Below are 26150 nucleotides of genomic sequence, written 5' to 3' on the forward strand. Positions count from 1 at the left end.
ATGGTTACGGCAGTTTCTAATTTTCGTACTAGGTAAATCTTTGAAGTTGTACTTTTGCTGTATACATATTTTGTAAATTATCGTTTACTGAGCGAGTTACCTACGCGTTATTTGCACAGAGTGTTTCCGTGGTTTCTGATTTTCGCATTTAGCAAATCATAGAAGTTTTATGTTTCCTGTATTCATATTTTGTAAATTATCGTTTACCGAGCGACTTGGCTACGCCGTATTTACACTATGTGTTTCCGTGGTTCCTGATTTTCGCACGTAGCAAATGACAGAATATGTATGTAATCTGTATTCATATTTTATAAATTATCGTTTACCGAGCGTGTTGGCTACGCGGTATGTGTAATAAGTGTTTCCGTGTTTTCTGATTTTCGCATTTAGCAAATCATAGAAGTTGTACGTTACCTGTATTCATATTTTGTAAATTAGCGTTTACCGAACGGGTTGGCTACACGGTATGTGCAATATGTGTTTCTATAGTTTCTGATTTTCGCACTTAGCAAATCATAGAAGTATGTTTCTTAGAAGTGAAGCTTCCACGGTGTGAAGAATTATTTAATTTATTTTCCGGGTTGAACCGTGTTGTGCTTGTACGCATATCATATAATAGAAGATGTACGTAATCTATATTTATATTTTGTAAATTTTCGCTAACCGAACGAGTAGGCTACTCGGTATGTGTAATATGTGTTTCCATGGTTTCTAATTTTCGCACGTAGCAGATTATAGAAGTTGTATGTTACCAGTATTCATATTTTTAAATTAGCGTTTACGGAGCGACTTGGCAACGTGGTATGTGCAATATATTTTGCAATATTTTCTGATTTTCTCTCTAACAAGTCATAGAAGTTGTACGTTACCCTTGATTCATATTTTGTAAATTATTGTTTAACGAGCGACTTGGCTACGCGGTATGTGCACATGTGTTTCCGTGGTTTCTGATTTTCGCTCATAGCAAATGATATAAGATGTACATAATCTATATTCATATTTTGTAAAATATCGTTTACCGTAAGAGTTGGCTACGTGGTATGTGTAATATGTGTTTCCGTGGTTTCTGATTTTCGCACGTAGCAAATTATAGAAGTTGCATGTTACCTGCATTCACATTTTGTAACTTAGCGGTTACCGAGCGACAGGCTACGCCGTATGTGTAATACGGGTATGTTTTTCTGTGTTTTTCTGATTTTTACACTTTCAAATCCTTAGAATAACATTTACTCTGCTCCCCTAGGGCTGAAGTGTCCCATACAAGAGTTGGTCAAGAAGGTTAGATAGACGACAGCTTAGCGCACGTTTGAAAATTCCGACTACGACTGATAGGATAGATCCCGCGATCTTCATATCCAGATGCCGATATTATGTCAGTGATGCAATGCTTAAACTGTAAGAATAAATTTATTAAGCAGAATACACTTCTAGTTAACCTATTCACTAGCTTACTTACCTATTTCAGAATGGCACATTTATCTTCTCAGGATTATGGTAGAGAGCTTCTGACGGTGAATATCTGAAACAAGAAGGAAGAAAATCTATTTCTGTGCTGCCGATTGAATAATTGTTGATAGTGACACGATTCATGCATACATTCAATCATAAACTGTCATAACAGGCACTTATGCTCCACAATATTCTGTTTGATATCCTCTGTTATTAAACAACCAGTTTCGTAGTCCTCTGTAACTAACACACTGATCTCAACCAATATGATACTTCAGCACTGAAATAATTCAATCTGACGCCTGAAATGGTATTGATGTTCTTGTCCCTTTGCTCCATGGCCAATTCCACCATTTTCCCCATGCTAGCTCCCCAATTAGTTTCATAAGTCCCACCTCCGAATCGGATTCATAGACGCTGTAATACCTAACGTATGCATTATCCCTTCATTAGTAACATCCTCCCGACATTATCCTTACATACTTGTACGGGCAATGATTTTTGTTGCTTTCTAGTCTGATTCTTACAATTCATGCGTAGTTTATCCCAATATACAGCATACATATTTCACCATTGCACCTATGTCCAGAGTTGACTTGAAAGTGGATTGATCTAAGAAATCACACCCCTTTCGCAAAGTATTATTGACCACAAGGAGGAGTTCATCAAATTAGCATCGTTAATTTGTTGCAGTGGAAGCCATTCTCTTTCAGTGACGATTTAGATAATTTTTAATTGTGAAGCGTTCAGTCAATTAACGCAGGATTAATAAAATTACAAAATACATGGAAGAGAATAAATTTTATATCAGGTTAAATAAAAAATTACGTTTTAATTGAAAACAGAATATCATGTTTTGTTCTTAAAAGAATATCATCAGATTCTATCAACTCACACGATTTATGATGATAATAATAATTATTGTTATTACGGTAACTTACTTCGCGTTTGGAAATGAGAATTAGTGAATTAATAAATTACGAAATATACAGGAGTATGAATTGATCGAAGTATGAATGGAATTTGAATTGAAATGTGAATTAATTTAATAGACTAAACAGAGGTGTGAGACGGTTGAAGTTATTCTGGTAGATTTTAGTATTTATATTGCCTCTTTTATATCTGATTACTTTCAATTATTTGCGATGTGTAATATTTAAGTTCTGTGCTGTCAGTGAAGTGGTGGGCGAAGTGATGCATTGATCACAGAAGTATAAAAGGAAATATCATCACAAGAGTAATCAGTCTATAAAAGCAACCTAAAACTGAAACCCATTCATGTTCATCAACAAAATATGTTATGAAAAGGAAGCTTTATCCTTGGGCTCACCATTGTCAGCAATAATGTATGTTTGGTATTCAGCCCGAAGGCTGGTTTGATCCTCCGCTGCTCCGCCGACAGCTGTTATAAGTAGCCTAGCCGTCACTGAAGAGGCATACCAAGGAAATGAGGAGTGAATTAGTTTCACGTTGCTTGCCTCACCGAGCCAGAAGTTGCTATTGCATACCAGTCTGCCAAGCCCACTCTAATTCATGCACCCACCGATCCCATGAGCAATATTTTCACACCATTCATAACAGGAACTGGCTGCATGAAGAATGGTGTTACTAGCATCACCCATACCTCAGTCAGTTTCATATTGTCAAAGCCAAGGATGAGACTGAGACAGGCCAATGAAAGTAACAAATTTATTCTAGCTCATACCAGCAATAATAGCGAGCATATTCCTAAATAACACTGAGAACAATCTCTTCACCGTCCAATGTTCCGAAGGGATTTTGTACAAAGTATGCTTACGGTGCTCAGGCCAAATAATGACAAGTCACGTTTAGTGAATTTTACAGGAGACGTATCTAAAGGTTCAAGAAGTCCATAAATTAGTAATTTTGTCTTGGATCAATACATAGCAACAGAGTATGTGCAGTCATGTCATTTTTTAAAATTTCTTTGAAATAATGGCGTTAGAACTCGGAAGACCGTGTGGCCAGCACTTACAGAGTGAGCATACATTTAAGATATATATATTTCGTGATTGAGAAAATAAAGTCGTATCTTAAAAATGAATACTACATTCTGATAAATATAAGAAAATTTAAGCACATAATTGTGGAGTCAGTTTAGATAGCAGGATGGCAACTGAAGTTGGCAGTGGGGTATTTATCTTCACTAAAGAAGAGTACAGTGGTTCCGTTGTTGAGAGTACTTATTACATGCCAGTATGATGTGGTTCTAGTCAGCTATTTCCCTAGGATCTTCTGGGCAGTGAGGGTAGTCTAAGACCTTGATCATGTATAGATGACTCGGATAGCATCCATGGCTCAGACGCATTCTTATTAAAGATGTCCGCGAGTTTGTTTCAATTTCTTGAACCAGGTTTGCGTTGGTACGGTGGGCTTAATTTTAGAATTGTGCTTTCCTCTAGTAAGCTGTGACATTTCTAGCACTTAGACCATTCCCTGTAGACCTTGTGTTTGATTTTGGGTAGGAAATCAGAATGTAGTAACTGTTTGTTAAAGCCGAATTCACGAGTTGTGGCTTCTTTCGCTAGTTGGTCTACTGTCTCGTTCATCGTTATACCGTCGTGGCCCTTAATCTATAGGGGATGTACTTCCTAGGCTGCTTTCTGGGCGGTGTAGATTAAGTTTAAAGTGTCTAATATATATTCATGTGTAGACAGGTCCCAAAGAGAATTTTGTAGGTTTTGAAGGGCACATTGTGAGTAAGAAAGTATTAGAATTTTACAGAAGGTACGGGTTCCATAGCTAATGGCGGAGTGGATAGCTATAATTTCTACAGTAACGATAGACTTCTATTGAGGTAAGGAGTACTTTCAGGACACTTGAGACGTAACACAAACGAATGAATGACCCACACCTCTTGTGGTCTTGGATCTGTCAGTATAAATGTGAAAAAAATAGGCCATATTTTATCGATAAAACTGATGAACATTCATTGACGGAAACGCTGTCAGTAATGAAGCGTGGAAAGAATAATATGGAAGGTGTAAATACAAGATGTTCGTAGTAATGTTGAAATGCAGGGAATCTTTAAGAATGAAGTATGGGGGGGATGAAGTGTTGGACATTATGGAAGCTTTCATATAATAATGTAGTCCGGTGTTTTTGACCAATGATATTTCTGTCGATTGCTATTTGTAGTAGTCTTAATTTATTATCAGTTTATTGGTCCCAGTGTTGCCCGGCGAATAAAGAAGGTATTCGCTAGATATTGTCTTCTTATCGTGAGAGGCATTTCCTTGGCTTCCACTAGGAGTGCGTTCGTAATGTCATGTCTTGGTGTCTTCAAACACTACTCCGCCAATGGCTTGCCATCCTTTAGCAAATACGGAAACCGTGCAAATCTCAATATTGCTCAGTGGGTGGCTTATCATTGTCATTGTTGATGACTTAATATGCATTTATGATAATGATATCAGAATTGCGCATCACATAAGTAAAAACCTACTTTCTCTACACAGTTCAATCAAGTTCACAACTGAACCAGAAACAAACGGGGAGACTCAGTAGACATAAAGATAAACTGTCATTCAAAATACACAGGAAATCAACTGAAACTTCACCCACAATAGACAGAGTTTCCAATACCCCGACTACACACAAATTAGTAGGACTGAACGCCATGCTACATAAAGCTAAAACCATAAACATGAACAAAATACATTTTTTTCAACGAAACCCAAATAAGAAATCAAATCGCGGAAGAAAGCAACCATTCATTCTACAGAGTAGACCGTTTATTAAGAAAATGAAAAACACTAAACAAAAAGGGTAATAGTTTAATTCTCCATCTCGTGAACAAAAGCATATAAAAGTAGCTAACGTATTCATTCAGCAAGATTTTAATATAGCCTTCGGAACAAAAAACTCATTACAATAACAAATCAATAAATGCAATCTAAATAAGAATAAAACCTCTTTAAAAATATATCCATCATTTAAAAAAGGAGACAAGTCGCATTTTTACAAAAACGTAGATAAAGACATTTTCATAAGCTATGACTCAATTCTCATCATTCTGTGTAAAAAGGAGATAGTTCCCATAAATGTGCAAGCATCGTTCTGTCACATTAAATTTTGTTTCATTTGGAAATGTTACAAGTCCACTAGTGAATATAGACTTGTAACCTTCTTTCAATGACACCAGGTTGTGCTTTGCAGTTGTCATTTGTTTACTTGTGAATTTCGCTTTTTTTTTACAAACTAATTTTTATTTTCCAGTAAGATTGGGCGTTTGAATAATCACGATACATTGCCCTCACCACACAAAATGAAGAGAGGTGTCGGTAATCCGGATGAATACAAGAGAAGTAAGATCAGGAATTCCAAGATCGAAAGCCTTGCTCATGTGAATCACGCAGGCAGACATGTTACAGCACAAAAAACAGGAAATCATTGCAAGTAAGTTGAGATTGTGATACAGTGTTACATTTTTGTCTATTAGGTTTATTAGCTTTTTAATACATTACCTAATATGACATGGATATATACAGTCATATACTATACCATTATTCTTTCATTTCACAACTGTCGCCAGAAATGCTTTGTAGGAGTGTCGGAATTAACACAGGCAGGCACCATATGCTACATAGACAGCCTTGGGCTCAATATTTGTTCCTTCAAAGCCTCACTGAATGCCTACCAGTAAAATGGCAGCGCTTTCGGAAGGGAGGTAACCCGAAACGAGCAACATACATTTACCATGTCATGCTTAATGGTAAACGCACACAGATATTGAATCCTTTGTCACCCAAATGATAGAAAATTATCTATTCTAGATTTCGAGCATGTTAGTAGATCCTCTTGTCTCAGGGTGTCTTGACGGCTCATCGTCACTCGGTGACATGACTTTAGGGTGTTGAGATATACTATCTACGGTAAATCAACGGAAGCTGTAAACTAACTGTATTTATTGAAGAGTATGAGCAAGAATTGCTCGGTTCGCCCGGAAGGACGTGGGTTCGAATCCCCGCCAGGAAGTCGTAAAATTTAAGAAATGAGATTTCCACTTCCGGAGGTGCATATGGCCCTGATGTTCACTCAGCCTACACCAAAAATGAGTACCAGGTTAATTCCTGGGGGAAAAGGCGGCCAGGCGTAGAGCTAACCACTCTACCCCATCAAGTGCCGAGGTTACGGATAGTGGAAGCCTTTACCTTCCACCCCTCCAAGGAGGCTTCATGGCCTATACGGAGAAGACTTTACTTTTTATGAGCAAGAATTATTTCGAAGAAAGAAACAGACCGTGACTGAAAATAAGGGGTCATTGGCCTTAATAACGAACAGCTGAATGATTTCATGATATGTTACGCCTTTACAGCCTGCCTGTAGGTCTGTCACTTAACGAAACTATTTCCAACTCTAACGGTACGACAATAACAAAATCAACAACCTGAAAGCACTAAAAATCAGCTCGGCAAACAACTGCGGGTTAAGCTGAAATTTCTGGAATACCTAAACATCATTAGCTGATTTCCAGACATTCTCTTAAATTAAGGCTGTCCACTAGCTGACGATCACTTGGGTCGAGTGATGTGGACCCTTAATTGAAATGAGTAACCTTCAGTTACCCCCAGGAAGCGATCATCGACACCCCTAAATGTGAAATTAAAATAAGTAGCCATGGTTGATGATCATGACCTCCCTTCACTGAAGTTGAATTAATAAGTGGTTGATGACCGACACGATCGTTCAGTGAGGTTATGTTAAGCTGAGTTAATGTGATCGATGACCACAGTGACCAAGCATGCACTGAAATAAAATTAAATAAACGTGACTGATTGTCAGCGTGTCCTTCTAAAACAAAACCACGACATGATAATCTTACTGGTTATGTTAATTAAATTCAAAATACCATATTATCCCCTCACAAAATGCAAAATTCAAAAATGTGTTAAAAGTTAAACAACAACAACAACTAGGACTTCCAAGTTAAGTTTCAATTAAGCACTTGAACCTAAGTTAGCACACGCATACTGTTCTGAGCTTAACTGTTGAACAAATATGCAAACAATCACCTGATGGGTGGAAAACAAATAAATGCCCGGATTACCTAGTGTTTTTGACAACTGAATTTGTGGCTATTACATAAACATTAGGCCTACTTGCCGCCGACGTTTATTATCTTGAAGCAAAATGTTAAGGGCCCTTATCGCTCGTCCTACATGATCGTCAGCTAGTGGACAGACGTTACTTCAGAGAATGTCTGGAAATCAGCTCGTGATGTTTAGGCATTCCAGAAATTGCAGCTTAACCCGGGGTTGTTTGCCGAACCGAATATTAGTGCTTCCAGGTAGTTGTTCTTGTTGCTGTTGTTGTTGTTGACATACCGTTAGTGTTGGAAGTGATCTCATTAAGTGACAGCCCTACAGGCAGATTGTAAAAGCGTAACACATCCTGAAATCATCCAGCTGTTCGTCAGTAAGATCACTGACCCATTTTTTTTCAGTCATGGCCTATTTGAACCTTCGAGATAATTCTTGCTTATGTTCTTCAATAAATACAGTTGATTTACATATGCCTTTGATTTACAGTAGATAGTTTATCTCAACACCCTAAAGTCACGTCATCAAGTGACGAAGAGCCGTCAACACACCCTGAGACAAGTGGATCTACTAACATGCACGAAACCTTGAACAGGTAATTTTCTATCATTTGGGGTGACAAAGGATTCAGTATGTAAGGCAGCATTTATCTGTTGACATGGTGTGACAATGAAACGTGCTAAACGACTATGCGAGCTGCAAGAGGCAGGAATATCTCATGTGGACAAGAGGGGCAAAGCTCCGAATCACCGTGCTACACCACGGGAGGGACTTGCAAAAATAGATAATCATATTGTCTCCTTTCTTTTAAATGAACCACATTATGAAGGTAAAGAAATTGCCCATCTAGATGCAAGGCTTTTTATTAGAATAATGCAGTCTTCATGCTTCGTCGCAGATGGAGATGTTGCTGCCATGTGAAGTAATTTTGTTCTATAAGTATGTGAAGTGATATCTAGATGCACTAGTTGAGGCCTGATGTAAACAAGTAAATTAATCTCTAAATGTAATGCAGAGTGGCATATGTTTTGTGCATTACAGTAAAGTTAAATACGTTCAGCGCTGCTTGCACATCAAGTCCCCGAGCTAGTGGTTGTATATATTTAGATGGGAATAAGGGAAAGAATAGGTTAGATGTAGGTGTGTGTTATAGTTATTTATATTTTATTCCAGTGTGAGTTGATTTTAGAGTTGTATGGGCAGAATCTTCATAAGAACCAAATGGGCTGTACGCCATCAGCGTAGCAATGTTAATGAGCACTAGAATAGAGGCAGCATTTGTTAGGATGTCTTATTGCATGATGCATGAATTTCAGCTGTGATAAGACGCAACGGGGAGATATTTCAACATCGAAAGTAGAATAGGGTCTTTAAGTGTGGTGGCAGTAAAATTTATGAATGTACCGGTCGTCGAACCGTGGATTATCTAGGCTAGGCTAGAGAATTGCCTATGGATATTTACGGAGCTGAGATGACAAGAGGCAGGCAATGAAAGCCATGATGTTATACTTGGAAGGGAAGGGCTATCCTTCTGCTTTGAACGCGAAGTGTGACACATCGTGGTTCGCGAGCCGACAAGACAATTGCCTTGTGAAGTTTTATTAAAATGAAATAGAATCGCTTATGATTTAGCTCAGAAGAGCTAGTGACGATATGCATTTAAAAATAACATCCAACGCGTATGCGAACTGTTTTATACGAGATTACGTAAGGCTGTAAGCTGTATTTTTCTGGTCAGAATTGCGTGCCATTCTGAAACACTGAGAATTTTGACCAGGGCAGACGTGTTATTGTTATTGTCACTTAATAGCCCCCTCGACTCATCTGTAGGCAGAGGGCAGAGAGAACAAGTGAAAGTTGTTACAATGATCCCGTTATCCTTGTGAATTGTCTGACCACAGAGCCCAGTTAGTTGATGTTACGACGCCAACCAGCCGATTCTCCTGTCGTGTCAAATGCTATTGCTATGCTGTATCCATGTGTGAGATATGCGACGTCCAGTGGCCGGATATGTTGGTTTCTTGACCCGACAGCTCTATAAACTTCATTGTGTACATCCTGTGTGCTTTATTTTGCAGGTGTAGTTAATTTATTTATCTTGGGATTCGTATTGTTGTGCCCAATGTATTATTTCTGTGTTGGGATGTTGTCTTTTGTTTGTTAACTGGGAGACGTATCCCGATTGCCATTTCGGGATCACGGTTTCGGACACATATGATTAGAATCTCTGATTAGTTTAAATGGTAATTCAGACGCAATCCTGAACATGTGTTTTATATATTTTTGTCCGTGTGATCGGAATGTATATATTTAACATAGGCCAATTACTATTGTATCGGGTATTACTGTCGCATATCATGAACGGTTAGGAATCGAGCCCTCGGGCAAAGAACTGGGGTCTTAACGAGGTAGGCAACATAATTAAATATAACGTAATTTAGAAATATTCCATATAACAAGATAGCATTTTGATATCTCGGGTTCGTTAACCACTCTATTTGTAAACGTTTTGTTTAATAATGTTAATTCACGTAATAATATGCGTGAAACTATTGTTTGATTGACACAACCAGTGGTCGGTTATTTATCTGGTTCATATATATTATTTAGTATGATTTCAGTTCACGTTTGTAGTTTAATAAATCCATTTTATCCGATTACTTGCGTTCTCATTCACTAGATGTATATGTACGTATTACTTGTCCATATACTTTGGTGTATTGTATTAGATATTTTTATTGCCCACATCCGGACGCACCACGTGCTTCTACGCCTGCGCTAGGCCGAAATTAGGACAGGATACCGAACAATTTAGTGCGCGATCATTCAAGGTGTTGCCGTACCAACAATTTCATCAAGTATGACTGTATGTAACATGGAGACCATTACCACGACACCAGCGTGGTAAAGATAATGGTGACAATGGACCAACTTTCCGCAGAATTCAGAACGAACGACGTGAAGGAGTAAACAATTCATGGGTCCGTCAATATCCGGACTGCCACAAATCAGGATAAGTAACATATTAACTAATGGGGGTCTTATGTAGCAGCACTTACTAAATCTATGTAAGTAGTGCATATATATGTAAGTGTAAAGGAGCTTAGCGCAGCTTAGATAGACCGATAGATAGATAATTTATTTTTCCAGGATAAGTTACGGACAACTCTAAATGTCTAAGACATAACCAGTAAGATAATTAGAATTATAAATAACTAATTAAAAATCATTTAAAAGCAACCTATTAAATTGAATACATAAAAAGTACGCAGAAATACTGAACTGTAACTAACAGAAAATATTTTAACATTAAAAGTTATGAAAACCAAGGGGAAAGGGCACAATATTACATAAAATGAATACAGTTTTGAAGACATGCATCCTATAAGCACTTATTTTTAAAAATAAACAGAGAAATACAGTACTAAACAAAGTATAATTCATTACCTTTGAAATAAAAATCGTATACTGTGAGTTTCCATCAAATTTGAGAAAGGTGCACGGGAAAGATAAACTAAACGGCGGCAGTGGGATAGAAAATTGAAAAAAGAGGACGAGAACGTAGGAAAGTGATTATATCATCCTGCCTTGTTATTTGTGTCTTTCCAAGAGACATTCTGTGCATGCAGGTTTTAAATTCTTGGGCGCTGATATCCCTCTGACGTCTTGTAGCACATCGTTTCAATCACGAATTGACTATTAAGCGCGTAGACTGTCAAATTTTCTTGCTTGATAATTTGGCGCGTTTACTGCCGCAGCACACTGACGTGTCGCTCGCTCGCGTACAACGTTATAATAATAACTTCATCTGATAATCATGCCCGGATAATAGAATCGCCTTTAATCTGATTATCATGCGCAAAATTATCCTGAACCGACTGACCTACAAAAGTTAAATTCTAGAAGTAAAATCTCCTCCCGGTTCCTCATGAACACAATACAATTGTTTGATGAAGAATATCAATAAACACAGTACATTTCGTGAATGTCGAAGTTCGCCACGGTGCAAAATTTACTGAAATTGCATACCCACGTAAAATACATTATGCAATAAAAGGAAACATTGCAAGCACGTCCCTTGTTATTTGTTAAGTGTTAAAGGCTAAGTTTAGAACGGAGTATCGTAGGACATAGGCTAATAAAACTAAGTAAAATTCAGCTCCGTACTTCATAATTGTTGTTTTCAAACGTGTTAATCAGAAATGTGCACCACTGTTTAGTGAAAATTGATTTCTGTTAATTGTGTTTAAGTGTCGTATATACTCTGGACATTAATATTTGTTATTCATTTTTGTGTGTGTTTCACCCAGGGCAGGTAACAAGCGGGAAAACTTACAGGAAGTAATGCATTTAATTTCACCTTCCTGATACCCCACTTTCCACTTCCCTCTCCTACATGTTTTGAGTAACGCAATGCACTCTACTTTATTGCTCGTCAACTGCACAGCACATGAAGCTAGCCGATACCGTTTGGTTCTCAGTCATGCGCTCATGTCTGCACTCTGTGCATTAGTAAAGGTTCCCATCATTTCTTCGTACCTCGTACATTTTCCTTGCTAATTGTGATTGCTAATATTGGCACTGTTCACCACTAACGCTATGTTGTGAATTCAATGCAGTGCGTCGCAGGGGATATGAACCAGTCACCACTGACGATTAACAAAATGGTTTAGGAAGAAATAGATGACGAATCTTCTCATGTTGGGCCTGTTATTGGGTTTATTATAACCATAAATTTTCCGTGACCTATTTTCAGAAACCTGTACAATCTTGTATTTGTGCTGGACGTATTACACACTGTCGAATGATTGTAACAGTTGATTACCGTTCTGCTATTATGATTTAATGGCTTGATAAACTTATCCTACAGGAAATTTTGCATCATTGCTTCTAAATTGCAACCATAAGACCACGGTGCCCATCCTTGCGTAGGCGGGACATGCTTCGCAGGAGCAGATAGTCCTGATAACACTACCCTCCTCGTTGTTGTCTGACACGGATATGGTCAGAGATATTTGGTGCTTTGGAAAATGTGTTCCTTCTAGGTGTCACATAACTCCTTTTCCTACCTTTCAAGATTGATTCTGTTACTCTATCGTCTCCTATTTCTAGTTTGTTCATATATATCCCTTTTAATCATATATATTTTAGATGTAACATATTTTCAGACTTCAGTTGTATTTCATCCCTTACTTTTTCTACACTGTTTTCATATTTCCCACTTTATCATTTAGGACAACCATACCATAATATTCAAATTAACCTTCCTGCTTCATTCATCCACAATCTCAGCAAGTTTAATTTCTTCTCGGGGCTGGGATATGTTTCTAATAATATCTCTGTTTCATCGTGCATAACACTGCATGCATGTAACTTTTATCTTTTTTCAGGTAATTTCTGTGATAAGGGTTTTGAGTTAATATTGATGTTATCACAGAGAACGATATCATCGCAGTCAGATCGCGCTGACGTCGCCTTGCTACATCATCTTTAAACACGACCACTCACCTGGATTTGCATTGTCAAGACCCATCTCTCCCTCATTCATTCGCTACTGCACGACTTCGTTCTTCAGCTCCGCTGAGTTTCGCCTGCCTTTGCTACTTTTTCCATTCCTCTGGGTCCCGTGAGTTGTTTTACCTGGAGAGAAGGAGCCGTGGTATGCCTGAGGCTTTATAATATCAGATTCCTCTGCGTCTCCCCTATCAATAATTCACAGATTCGGAGAAGATATTTACCTTAAAGAAGAGATCCAAAATTCTTCGAACTTGAAATAGCCAGGTTATCCTGCTTATCCAACGTGTGAGTGAGAACATCAGTTTCCTTGGATATTGTTCCGTTAAATGCATTCTGTTTGATGTGGTTATTACGTTAAATGACTAACGCTGAGTTAACAGTTAAGTGAATTGTATGTGTAAATGGACCTCAAGACACGATTTCCCTTACCATGAAATGACTCATATTCCGAAGCTAGACGAACCATGTAGCAATTCCCATTGCTTGAGGAAGATTAAGCAAATACAATGCCAGTCGGATTGATTTCTTTATCACTGATATTGTATGGGCGTAATTCTCATAGTAATGCAAATAGATGTGAAGGTTGTCAAAAGAAGGTGAAGGATTACATCTCGGTAACATACATCAAGGTGCTGCTGATGTTTCCTCTAAGTCTGGAAAGTGAACAAGGAAAATAAAATTAAAATTCATTAACGATACATATCAATGTCTTAGATAAGGTAGTGCATTATACAAAATATTTCTGAAATGGTCATATCCGGGCTATATTCAAGGACGTCCCACGAAAGGAAATTGTCAGCAAAGTTGATCTGAAACTAGGCTGGTGTATAGATTCTTCCGTCCAGGAGCTCATTTCTTTGTTAAAGAATACTGTTGATCATTACTGCGAAATCACTGTATCAGCTTTGATGCCCCTTGATTCAATCTCACTCTACTACCATCGTGGAAGAACACACATCCCAAATACCCGACATGATCCACCAGTTTTAACTTTGTATTCACAACATGACATTCAATTTTCTTACGTCTCATACCTAGCGACATCATCAGTCTTGGAAAGGCTAATTTTCACATCGTACTTATTGCATTTCTTTTCAAGTTCGAAGATATTGTACTTCAGGACTTCAGCACAATCTGCCATTAAGACAAAGTCGTCCGGATGGGCAAAAACTGCTTACTACATTTCCACCTAACTGAATTCCTTTCTGCCAGTTTATACCTTTCAGTAGATGACCCCTGAAACCTACGAATAACAAAGGTGAATGATTAGCTTTGTCTAACCTCTGAAAGTACCTTGACCCAAGAAATCTTGCTACCATCAATTCTCACTGCAGCTCAAATGCCGTCATAAAAATAGCCCTGATTGGTTTTAATAGTCTACAATTAATCCCATTGTCCCCCATTACGGCTACAATTTCTCCCACGGTTTTCTGTCATATGCCTTCCCTAGATCTACAAAAGTTAAACATAACTGTCTATTTCTCCCGTAGCATTTTTCAATTACATGGCGCAACAAAAACTCTGATACTGACAGTCCCTCTGAGACCACTGGTTTTCATCCTACTTAACTCCTAACAACTGATCACTCAGTCCTTAACAAAATGCCAGTGAACACCTTGCCTGGTAAAGTGATCAACGAAATACTTCGCGAGTTGTTGCAATCCTTCTTCTTCCCTTGGTCACAGATGGGTGCAGTTATACCTTTTGTGCAATCAGATGGTACCTTACTAATATTCCACTCTAACCTTATATATCTATGAGGCCATTATATCCCTGTCTTTAGACTATATTTCAATATTTCTGATCTACTGTCACCTACTCCTGCTGCCTTATGACTACTGAGTTTATATTCCACATTTTCTACTTAATCAAGCGTGATTTCACCAACATCATTGCCCTCCTCCCCATGAGCTCGGTTGTTAACGACGTTCCCAGGAAGATTCACTTTAACGTTGAGAAGATTTTCGAAATATTCCTTCCACCCCTCCAGTTATTCCCTGGGATCTATAATCAATTCGCCGGATTTACTCAAATCACCATTCATTTCCTCCCCCTCCCCCTTTCTAAGGTTCCTTATTACTATCCAGAAATGTTTCCCTGCCGCTTAACCTAGCGTTTCCTACTCATTACCAAAATCTTCCCAAGACTTCTTGGTTTCAACAATTATTTCTTTTGCTCTGTTTCTTCCATCTACATAAAATTCCCTGTCTGCACCAGTCCTTGTTTGGGGCAATTTTTGACACGCCTTTCATTTACGATTACAAGCTGCCCTTAATTCATCAAGATAATAATTATTTCCCATCATTACACACAGTTGTTCCCAAGCATTCCCTTGCTGTTTCTTCTAGAACAGCCATGTATGCAATCTACTCTCTTTTTATATCCTGAAACTTCTTACTGTCTGTTGTTTGGAGCTCTTCACTAATCATATCTATGTTCTCACCCAGTTTTCTCTCTCAGTATATATTTTGAATATGTCCAGTTTAGGTTATCTTTCTCATGTTGTTTTCACGTCCGCTACTATGGTCCCATCCACCAGATGGCAGCAAGACTCAAATCCCCCGAATAATATTACTTTCTACTTTCTCACTGCTGATTTTGTATTCCGTGGGTTTTCTGTTGTGGGCATGCTCGGTGACAAGATGGAGGATGGGTGAGCACATTGCGTTTGTTTTATGAAGCACATCGATAAACACAGTATATTTCGTGCATGTCGAAGTTCGCCACATGCAAAATAATATACATTGATGGTAGATCTAAAAATCACCGATGATAATAATAATAATAATAATAATAATAATAATAATAATAATAATAATAATAATAATAATAATAATAATAATAATAATAATAATAATAATAATAATAAATGTTGATATCAGGTTAATTGAGAATTTAAAGGTCATGAGCAATGAATAAGTGTAGATTTTTCTTGTGGAAGATTTAAACGTGTGCTCTATTTTTGTCTAATTGCCCGGAATAATGGTAGTCCTGTGGGATGTTTATTGGAATTTTTGAAGCATGTGTGATGGGTACACAGCATTCTAAGGTAACTGTGGAGCACGTTTTGAGTCGCATTTCAACTATTTAAGAATAATATTTGATTTAACGGTGCTCATCGACCACGTGCCCGTCGACTTTAAATTGTAACCCGTATGATGTGCGTGATGATTATTTTCTACGAGATCTTCTGACAAATATATAAACATTTACAAGATCGTCGTTGTAAGGCAATTATAATATTATTTAAAGTAATTACTCAAATTGGTTTCACAACTCACATAGTGTTTCGAGTATGTTTGACTTAATACAGGCTCATCTGATCAATCCAGTCGACTCTACTTATGATAATAATCAGAAATTATTAATAATAAACCTAGGGTTCGTGTGTAAATATTTTACATAAATTACGTGTATAATGTGTGTGTGTGTGGCATGAGTGCAGTAGTTAGTAATATTTTTGAACTTGTGTTTCAATCTGACCACGTGTTCACCACGGTGGCACAGATTATTTCAGCGTTGCCTTTGTTGGATCATTTCTTTAAATGTTCTTATTGAATTTATGTCAAACTTAATGATAGCCTTAATTTTAAAAGTGAATAAGGTCATATAGTTTCAACGGCAAAAGAAACGATTAATTTTTGTGAACATTTTGTAATGAAAAGTCGGGTGACGACGTGAATAATTTTAACTTCAGTCATTTAATAATTTCCAAGTGAGAAATTCAAGTAGTAAAACTTAATATTTATTCTAAAGACATGTAATAACGCAGTGAACGTTAATTTAGCAAATTAACCATTTTCAAGAATCTAAACAACTTAATTAATTAATTTAACTGGATCAGAGAATTTTCAGAGATATTATCGTCTATTAAGACAGTAAAAATAATGTGAATTTGTGAATTTCAGTTTGTTAAAGACAAATTAAGCGAGGTTAAGCTTTCAAATGATGTGTAAAATCAAGGTTGACTTAGAATGAAGTCCGTCCTCCTTTTCTTTCAACTTTTAAGCCAAAGGAGGGATAATTTTGGGTTTTATTCCTGTTGTCCAGAGTAATCGATTATCAACGTGGAGGAAGATTGAATAATTTATTTCTTACAAACTCAGTCAACAATATTAACTCCGCGAGATTTATGTTCAACAACATCAAGAATAATTTTGATAGTGATTGATTTAAATTGATGCTTATTGGAATAAATGTCAAGCCTGTGTTTTAAATTTGTTCTTTTCTTCATTGTCGTCAATCCTTGTTCCTTTATATGGCTGTAAAAATAAGAAAATACCGTTAACGAACGATCCACCTCGGGATCTCTCGTGCACTGGCTGAGCTTGATCGGGAAATAGGGGGCAATATTTGTATTTCATTTTTATGACGTTTTTCACCCGATACAAGGCACAATCACGAAAACGAAATGATGCTTTAAATTTCTCCTTCCTGATGCCCACCTTGTCTTTTCCCCTCCCCTACATGGGTTGAGTGACGCAATACACTCTAATTCATTGCTTTTCAACGTCACGGCACATGTAAACAGCCGACACCGTGTGGTACTCAGTCATGCGCTCCTATCTGTACTCCATTCACTTGTTAAGGTTCTCATCATTTCTGCGTACCCCACACATTTTCTTTGGGAATTTAGAATTGTATTGTTAATACTCTTTACCGCTAACATAAGATATATGAACCAGTCACCCCTGGCGATTAACCAAACGGTTTAAGAAAAATAGATGACGGAACCTCTCTTACGTTATTGGGTTTATTATTCCTATAAACTTTACGTAACTTATTTTTAGACATTCTCTATATGTATATGACGGATGCAGTCCAGCGAACAATTTGCTTGAGCAATTTACTTTTGAAGGATCTATTTTTGCACATTTTACTTTTTGAGCAATTTACTTTTGAAGGATCTACTTTTGCACTATTTACTTTTTGAGCAATTTACTTTTGAAGGATCTACTTTTGCACAATTTACTTTTTGAGCAATTTACTTTTTAAGGATCTACTTTTGCACAATTTACTTTTTGAGCAATTTACTTTTGAAGGATCTTTTGCACTATTTACTTTTTGACCAATTTACTTTTGAAGGATATACTTTTGCACAATTTACTTTTTGACCAATTTACTTTTGAAGGATATACTTTTGCACAATTTACTTTTGAATTATCTACTTTTGCACAATTTACTTATTGAACTACTTACTGATATTTATACAACTCTTATGATAGCGTGCTGATCTAGTACATATACTTGCCCTTCTGTGTCTCATGACAACATTGAGTAACCTGTGGCCAGGTTTGAAGGCATCGACCAACAGCGTGTGCTTGTTCAATGGAATTTATCTCTAAAAGCAAGTGTTAGTGTTAGTGGCAGTGCTTTTAGAGGTACAATATCAAAGTGGTATACCATGTATTGATGACGAAAGCTGGCGATATGTGTTGATACACAAAAGCAGTGAGTTTCATTCTAAGTACTCGCTATCTGGGTCACTACAAATGGTAGAGCTTTCTACGCTGTTGTTTGCCACTGGTGTTACTCCAGGATTATATAACGTGCATAGGGATCCACCCAGCAGTTGTTAGGTATGGTCCGTAGCAGATGTATCTATACGCAGTTTTATGTACACGGCCCGGGAGAGAGAATTATCGAGCTCTATCAAAATTCGAGGGATCCATTTTGGCGAACTCTGGTGCACAAATTACGGACATTTCAGTTAATACTGTTATTCAGTTCATGTATCAATCAATCAATCAATCAATCAATCAATCAATCAATCAATCAATCAATCAATCAATCAATCAATCAATCAATCAATCAATCAATCAATCAATCAATCAATCAATCAATCAATCAATCAATCAATCAATCAATCAATCAATCAATCAATCAATCAATCAATCAATCAATCAATCAATCAATCAATCAATCAATCAATCAATCAATCAATCAATCAATCAATCAATCAATCAATCAATCAATCAATCAATCAATCAATCAATCAATCAATCAATCAATCAATCAATCAATCAATCAATCAATCAATCAATCAATCAATCAATCAATCAATCAATCAGTCAATCAATCAATCAATCAATCAATCAATCATAAATGATCTGCATTTAGTGCCGTCATCCAGGTGGCAGATTGCATGTAAAGTGTCTTCGTAGTCTTCTCTTAAACGATTTCAAAGGACTTGGATTTTACCGAAAATTTCTCTTGATAAATTATTCCAATCCGTTACACATTATCCTATGAACGAATGTTTTTCGTAAATATGTGCTCTACAATTCCAGCTTTATCTTCATATTACAGCGTGGTCTCTCGTATTTTTAAAGCTCCGCATAAGTTTATTTGCTTACTAATGTGATTACACGCAACCACTCCACTGACAGCTTGCAACTTGCAACTTATTGAAGCATCTCGTCTCCTTACTCACATGTCATCCCAAACGAAAGTTTGCAACATTTTCGTAACACTACTCTTTTGTCGGAAATCACCCAGAAATAATCGTGCTGCATTCCTGTGGACCGTTTCAAGTTCTCGTATCAAGTATTCCTAGCGTGAGTCCCATTCACTGAAAAATTGGGCCTTACCAGAGACTTACACGCCCTCTCCTTTAAATTCTTCCTATAAAACATCAATACCCGCATAACCATATGCAGAGGTCTCTAACATTTTTTAACAACCCCATTAATACGATTACAAAGTGAAGACCATTCCTAGGTACGTACGGTGATCCTCATGAGGTACCACAACCCTATCAACATAGTAATTAGAACCGAGGGGACTTTTGCCCTTGGTAAATTTTATGGCATGACTATTCATCCGGTTCACCACCATATCATAGTCCGCTGTCCATTTCATAAAACTGTATAGGTCTCCCTGCTGTCGTTCACAGTCCTTCAACTTATTTACTACTCTATATAGTATAATATAATCCGCAAATAGGCTTATCTCTGATTCCAGTTATTCACTCATATCCATTCTATATAATAAAACATAAAAGCTCAATCATACTGTAAACTTGTACCAGCACCCCCTCTTAATCATTACAGGATGAGATGAAATTTCAACCACTCAAATTCTGTGAGTTCTGTTTTCTAGGAATTTAGCCACCCATTCAAACAGTCCTTTCTCTAGTCCAAAAGCCCTCATTTTCTTCAGTAATCTTCTATGATATACCCAATCAAAAGTCTTGGATAGGTCACTTGACATCCTGAATCTATAATATCTGCTCTAACTTGCTGATATACTACAATTTGAGTTTCACTGCAATAACCTTTCCTAAACCCGAGATGCTTTCTATCACACTAGCCTGTAATTTCGCAAACATGTCTAATATAACCAGAAACTATGCCTTCCCAGAGCTTACAAGCAATACATGTCAAGCTGACTAGCCTGTAACGATCGGCTTTATATTTATCACAATTTCCCCTTGTACACTGGGGCTACTATTGTAACTCTCCATTCATTTTGTACCACCCACTCCTTCATGCAGACAGTAATCAAATCAGTATATCAAATATGGCACTATATCCCAGTCCATAGCCTTTAATACATCCCAAGAAATCGTATCAATCCCAGCTGCTTTTCTATCTTTCAAATTTTGTACTTTTTTGTAAATGTTTTTATTATCGTAGGTCAATTTCAGTAATTCCCCAGTATTAGTGGCCTCTTGTATCTTTACATTATCCTTATATTTAATCTACCTTTTCATAGTGCTGACTGAATATATCTGACTTCTGAAAGTCATTATATATACACTCTCCTTATGCATTAATGGTCCTTGGATCGTCCATCCTGGAACGTGTCTCTGCCTTAAAATATCTATACATATCCATGTATTGCTCCCTAAAATTCATATGGTTGTCAATTATTTTAGCCATCAAGATATCCTTAGCTGACTATTTCTCTATTTCTCTAGTATGTTCCTTCATTCTCTCCTTACTCCCGCATTCATTCCTATATCAATTTTTTTCTAATCTGCACCTCTTCTTTGTCATTAAATGCTATTCGGGGCGTCGACCTAAGAAACTATGTTTCCCCTACTTTGCACCATATCTTGTGAACCTGCGTGTATGTGGAAATGGCAGAAGTGTAAAGTGTTTAATGTGAGGAAAGGAACTTAAGGACGACACAAATACTCACCCCCAGGCAAGGGATATTGATCATTTACAATTGAAAACCCCTGTCCCGGCCGGGAATCGAAGCCGGCGCCGCCGGGTGACAGACGGACGCATTGACCCCTTCACCGCGGGGTCGAACGCATCTCCTCCTTAATCTCTCTATTTCTCTATTATCATGAAAATGGTCATTACCATTCCTTACCACATTTAAAGGCCGTGTACCTGTTTTCACACTCCTCAACAATTGCTTAAAAACTAGGTGTCCCATAAGATGTTTACATTTTTATTTACCATTTTCCATTGATCACAGCCGCTTTCTAAAATTTCCCCATACCTGCCTTATCAATCACATGGTACTGCGGAGTAGTCCCACTTTTACGGCCTTCCTTTCTATCACACTAACTTTTAACGACGACAAAGGCAGCTTCATGATCACTATAACATTTATTACCTCATTTTCTCTATAGAGCTCATCTGACTTTACCAGCACCATGTCTGGAACGGGTTTCCTTCTAGTTTGTTCCATCACTTTCAGAATAAGCAGTTCTTCCCATACTAACACATTTACCATTCGATGATTATGATTTCTGTCGTTTGCATACCGATGCCAGTTAACCTTTGGTACATTCAGATCACTGCTACGATAACATTCCTTTCTGTATCTGTACACCCCAAAGTCGTCATCAATTGCCCATTATCTTTAGAGCTAAGTCGTAGACCTTGAATGACATGTTTCTTATTGTTAACTGTTTCGTAGCTTACAAATTCCTCTTTCAAGAGTATGAATAATCACCCTCCAGTCGTTCCTAACCTGTCTCCACGATCATGACTCCAGATCCGTGAGAAAATGTGTACTTCCATGCTATCACTTTTCAGTCATGATTCAGTTCCTATTACGGTATGTGTATGTGTGTGACCGAGCTCGATAGCTGCAGTCGCTTAAGTGCGGCCAGTATCCAGTATTCGGGAGATAGTTGGTTCGAACAGCACTGTCGGTAGCCCGGAAGATGGTTTTCCGTGGTTTCCCATTTTCACACCAGGAAAATGCTGGGCCTGTACTTTAATTAAGGCCACGGCCGCTTCCTTCCCACTCCTAGCCTTTCCCTGTCCCATCTTCGCCATAAGACCTACCTCTGTCGGTGCGACGTAAAGCAAAAAAAAAAAAAAAACAAAAAAAAAAACAGTATGTGTGGTAAATATAAAACTACTTAATTAATTCTATTCCCCTCTTTACAATACTTTTAGAGTTAGCACTAATACTACACTTACTTGACTAAATGCTTTCAATACTGTCATCACCGCTCACTATATAGTCCACACCGTTTCCATGAATGTCCATGAATGTGCCTTCCTATAACTCCTCTGAACAAAATCCCTCACTTATATGTACATTGCGGTTCAAGTGAAGGCCATCTGAACCTAGACCGCTATCTCCTACCCACCCAAGAGGATCTACAAATCTCACTCCCAATTTGCCACATGCCCATTCCATAGTCTCTTTTAAATCCTCAATCACCCTCCAGTCAGTATCCCTCCTAAACAGTATCACACTGATAACAATCTCTGGTTCCTAACACTTCACCCGAACTGCCGTAATCAGATCCCACACATCCCCAACTATGTTACTACCTATTCTTGCTCTTCTTACTTTATTGGTACCAACGTGGAAAAATACCAGCTCCTCCTTACCCTTCTCCTTCCCTTGTACTTACCTCAACATCTGCTTTGACGATTCTTGGATAACACTCTGCCCTGGTTCCCTTCACACACGGCCAGAGCCTTAATCACACCCTACTCATTAAGCCCCTTCCTCTTGGTTTCTCTTAACTTCCCTGACACCTACAAATCCTACTTGCATCTCCCTTCTCTCTCTTTCACTACCGTGTTCCACCTCACTATACCTGTTCTCCATTCTAGGTTTCCCTTTCATACGTTCCCTTACCTCCTGTCCCGCCCCCTCCCTGTAACACTTCCCTGATCTCCATCTTCCCTCTGCTGGGTACCTGCAGTGACTCATGCAGATTCCTCACCGATACGTCTCTTGTGCCCAGTCACTGATGAATACCCTTAGTCGTCCTTTCCCTTGCCCTTAAAACATTAGCCCACCTGTCTTCCACAACTTCTTCCCTTCCTTCCCCTTCCTTTCCCTACCTCTTTCCTACCTACCGTACCCTGTTCATTGACTGAGGGAGACCTATGTTCATACCTGTCCTCCGTTACAAGTATAATTATCTCCCACATACTCGGTATCTCTTCCTTCACCTTACCTAGTCCTCACTTACCCCAACAGTCCTTACACCTGCCTTTCTCAGCAGTAATTTATGGAAATATCAACAGAATAGAATAGTGAATTCTATGAATAGAATTATGTATGTCAGAGGAAGGAAATAATGTATACTATACAAGTATTTCATGATAATAATACAAGCAGGCAATCAGCTGATAAAACTACACTATGATTATTCTACTTAGACGCAACCTATTATTACAAAATACTAGGAATAAGAGGCTAATTATAGAAATATGTAGCTACTGTAGATACCTATAGGTATAGCTAGACTACTGTTATTATTACAGCGATATTATTTGCAAATAGGAAGAGTGAGCGAGATACGCTACAACTCTTATGTGGATTTAAGCCTATCATAATTACAAAAATTGAAATCTATGAAACCGAGCTCGATAGCTGCAGTCGCTTAAGTGCGGCCAGTATCCTTTAATCGGGATATAGTGGTATAGTGGATTCGAACCCAACTGTCGGCAGCCCTGAAGATGGTTTTCCGTGGTTTCCCATTTTCGCACCAGGCAAATGCTGGGGCTGTACCTTAATTAAAGCCACGGCCGCTTCCTTCCCATTCCTAGGCCTTTCCTGTCTCATCGTCGCCATAAGACATATCTGTGTCAGTGCGAGGTAAAGCAAATAGCAAAAAAAAATCTATGAAGAGCTGAATCTCTAGAGTCTAGAGGGATTTATCCCCTACTACGCAAATATTTCCCAGTAGTAAAATAACTACCGGTGCACTACATAATTATAATTTGAGTGTCGAAGGTTATTAGGTTATTAGTATTAGTATTAGTATTAGTATTAGTATTAGTATTAGTATTAGTATTAGTATTAGTATTAGTATTAGTATTAGTATTAGTATTAATATTAGTATTAGGTTATTAGTTATTAGTAAGCGCAAACAGAAATTAAAATTTCCGTTACATGTTTAAACTTGGAAGAACTACACAAGGATTACACACACACAAAAAAAATACGCAGACTTTGTCGTAATAATTTTTTTATGTTTTACCCTACTATGGTCTAACAGAAATAAAAACTGCCGTTTTGTTTCATGCTGTAGTATGGAAATGATTTCACAAGGAATATAGCAGGCAAGATACTATCTAATAAAATAACTACACTATAATTGTCAACTCCACTTATGCGTATCCTAATTATAACGGGTTAAGTTAAACAGTAGGACGTGAGTTAAAACTAAGTACTTGGGACTGGATATTAATTCTAAACTGCGTTTAGACGTATCCTAATTACAACTGAATAATTAAGAATTCAATTAACGCCCAAGCGTGAGGTGAGTATTTAATTTACCTTAATTAATATTACACGCTCATAAATGTAACTTTTGTTAAGTGTGTAAGGCTTAGGAATGTGTTCACTTGCAATGCTTGTAACAGTGAGACTTGTTCGATTTCAGGATTTAACCAGTGTAGATGTCAGCTTGCATTCGGGATATATTTGCTTCGAGTCACTCTGTCGGTAGCACTGAAGATGGTTTTCTGTGGTTTCCCAATTTCATACTATACAAAATATCCTGGGGCTGTACCTTAATTAAGACCACGGTCGCTCCCCTCCCATTCCTAGCCATTTCCTGTCCCATTGTCACCATAAGACGTACAGTATATGTGTATTTTTCCAAAATGAATTTAACATCCTGTATAGAATATTTATTAGTATAGAATCAGTGGTTCTGATGTCCGGCTAGCGTGCTGGCCTTTGGTCACAGGGGTCACGGCTTCGATTCCAGGCAGGGTCTGGAATTTTAACCATCATTGGTTAATTTCGCTGGCACGCGGACTGGGTGTGTGTCCACTTCATCATCATTTTATCCTCATACCGACGCACAGATCGCCTATGGACATCATATCAAAACACCTGCACCTGGCGAGCCGTACTTGTCCTCGGACACATCCGGCACTAAAAGCCATATGACCGGGTGAGTTGACCGTGCGGTTAGGAGCGCGCGGCTGTGACCTTGCATCCGGGAGATAGGGGGTTCAAATCCCACTGTCGGCAGACCTGAAGATGGCTTTCAGTGGTTTCCTATTTTCACACCAGGCAAATGCTTGTGTTGTAAATTAAAGTCACGGCCGCTTCCTTCCAACTCCTACGCCTTTCCTGTCCCATCGTCGCCATAAGACCGATCTGTGTCGGTGTGACCTAAAGCCACTAGCAAAAAAAATATTGATATCTGAACTGAATATCCATCGTGAATTATCCAATTGCAAAAACGTCGGAGCTCTCAGAAATTTTAGAAAGGTATAAGTTCAAGTAATCATGTTTCACAATTACGGCATACGCTACCAGAGGAGGATTCCTGGCCACATTTAACAGCTAAATCTATCAAAACCGGGCGAGTTGGCCGTGCGCGTAGAGGCGCGCGGCTGTGAGCTTGCATCCGGGAGATAGTAGGTTCGAATCCCACTATCGGCAGCCCTGAAAATGGTTTTCCGTGGTTTCCCATTTTCACACCAGGCAAATGCTGGGGCTGTACCTTAATTAAGGCCACGGCCACTTCCTTCCAACTCCTAGGCCTTTCCTATCCCATCGTCGCCATAAGACCTGTCTGTGTCGGTGCGTCGTAAAACCCCTAGCAAAAAAAAAAAAAATCTATCAAACTAATATATGCGATGGATGGAAATTGTGCAGCTATAGAATATTTTTCGAAGAGTACTTCAGGAGCTAATTCAGTGTAATCTTCGTGTTAACTCAAGC

The 26150-nt window shown here is 38.1% G+C and overlaps 1 protein-coding gene across 2 annotated transcripts in view; it reads right to left on the reverse strand.

Annotated features, from left to right (window-relative positions):
* Positions 1 to 26150, reverse strand: part of Oct-TyrR (Octopamine-Tyramine receptor) — a 1114805-nt gene that overhangs the window by 220318 nt on the left and 868337 nt on the right. For both annotated transcript variants that reach the window (XM_068225823.1, XM_068225824.1), the window contains exon 5: positions 1457 to 1519. The gene's annotated coding sequence lies outside the window, so the exon portion shown is untranslated. The remainder of the gene's footprint in view (positions 1 to 1456; positions 1520 to 26150) is intronic.

This window comes from Anabrus simplex, chromosome 2 (genome assembly GCF_040414725.1).
Source record: "Anabrus simplex isolate iqAnaSimp1 chromosome 2, ASM4041472v1, whole genome shotgun sequence".
In the NCBI taxonomy this organism is placed as follows: Eukaryota; Metazoa; Arthropoda; class Insecta; order Orthoptera; family Tettigoniidae; genus Anabrus; species Anabrus simplex.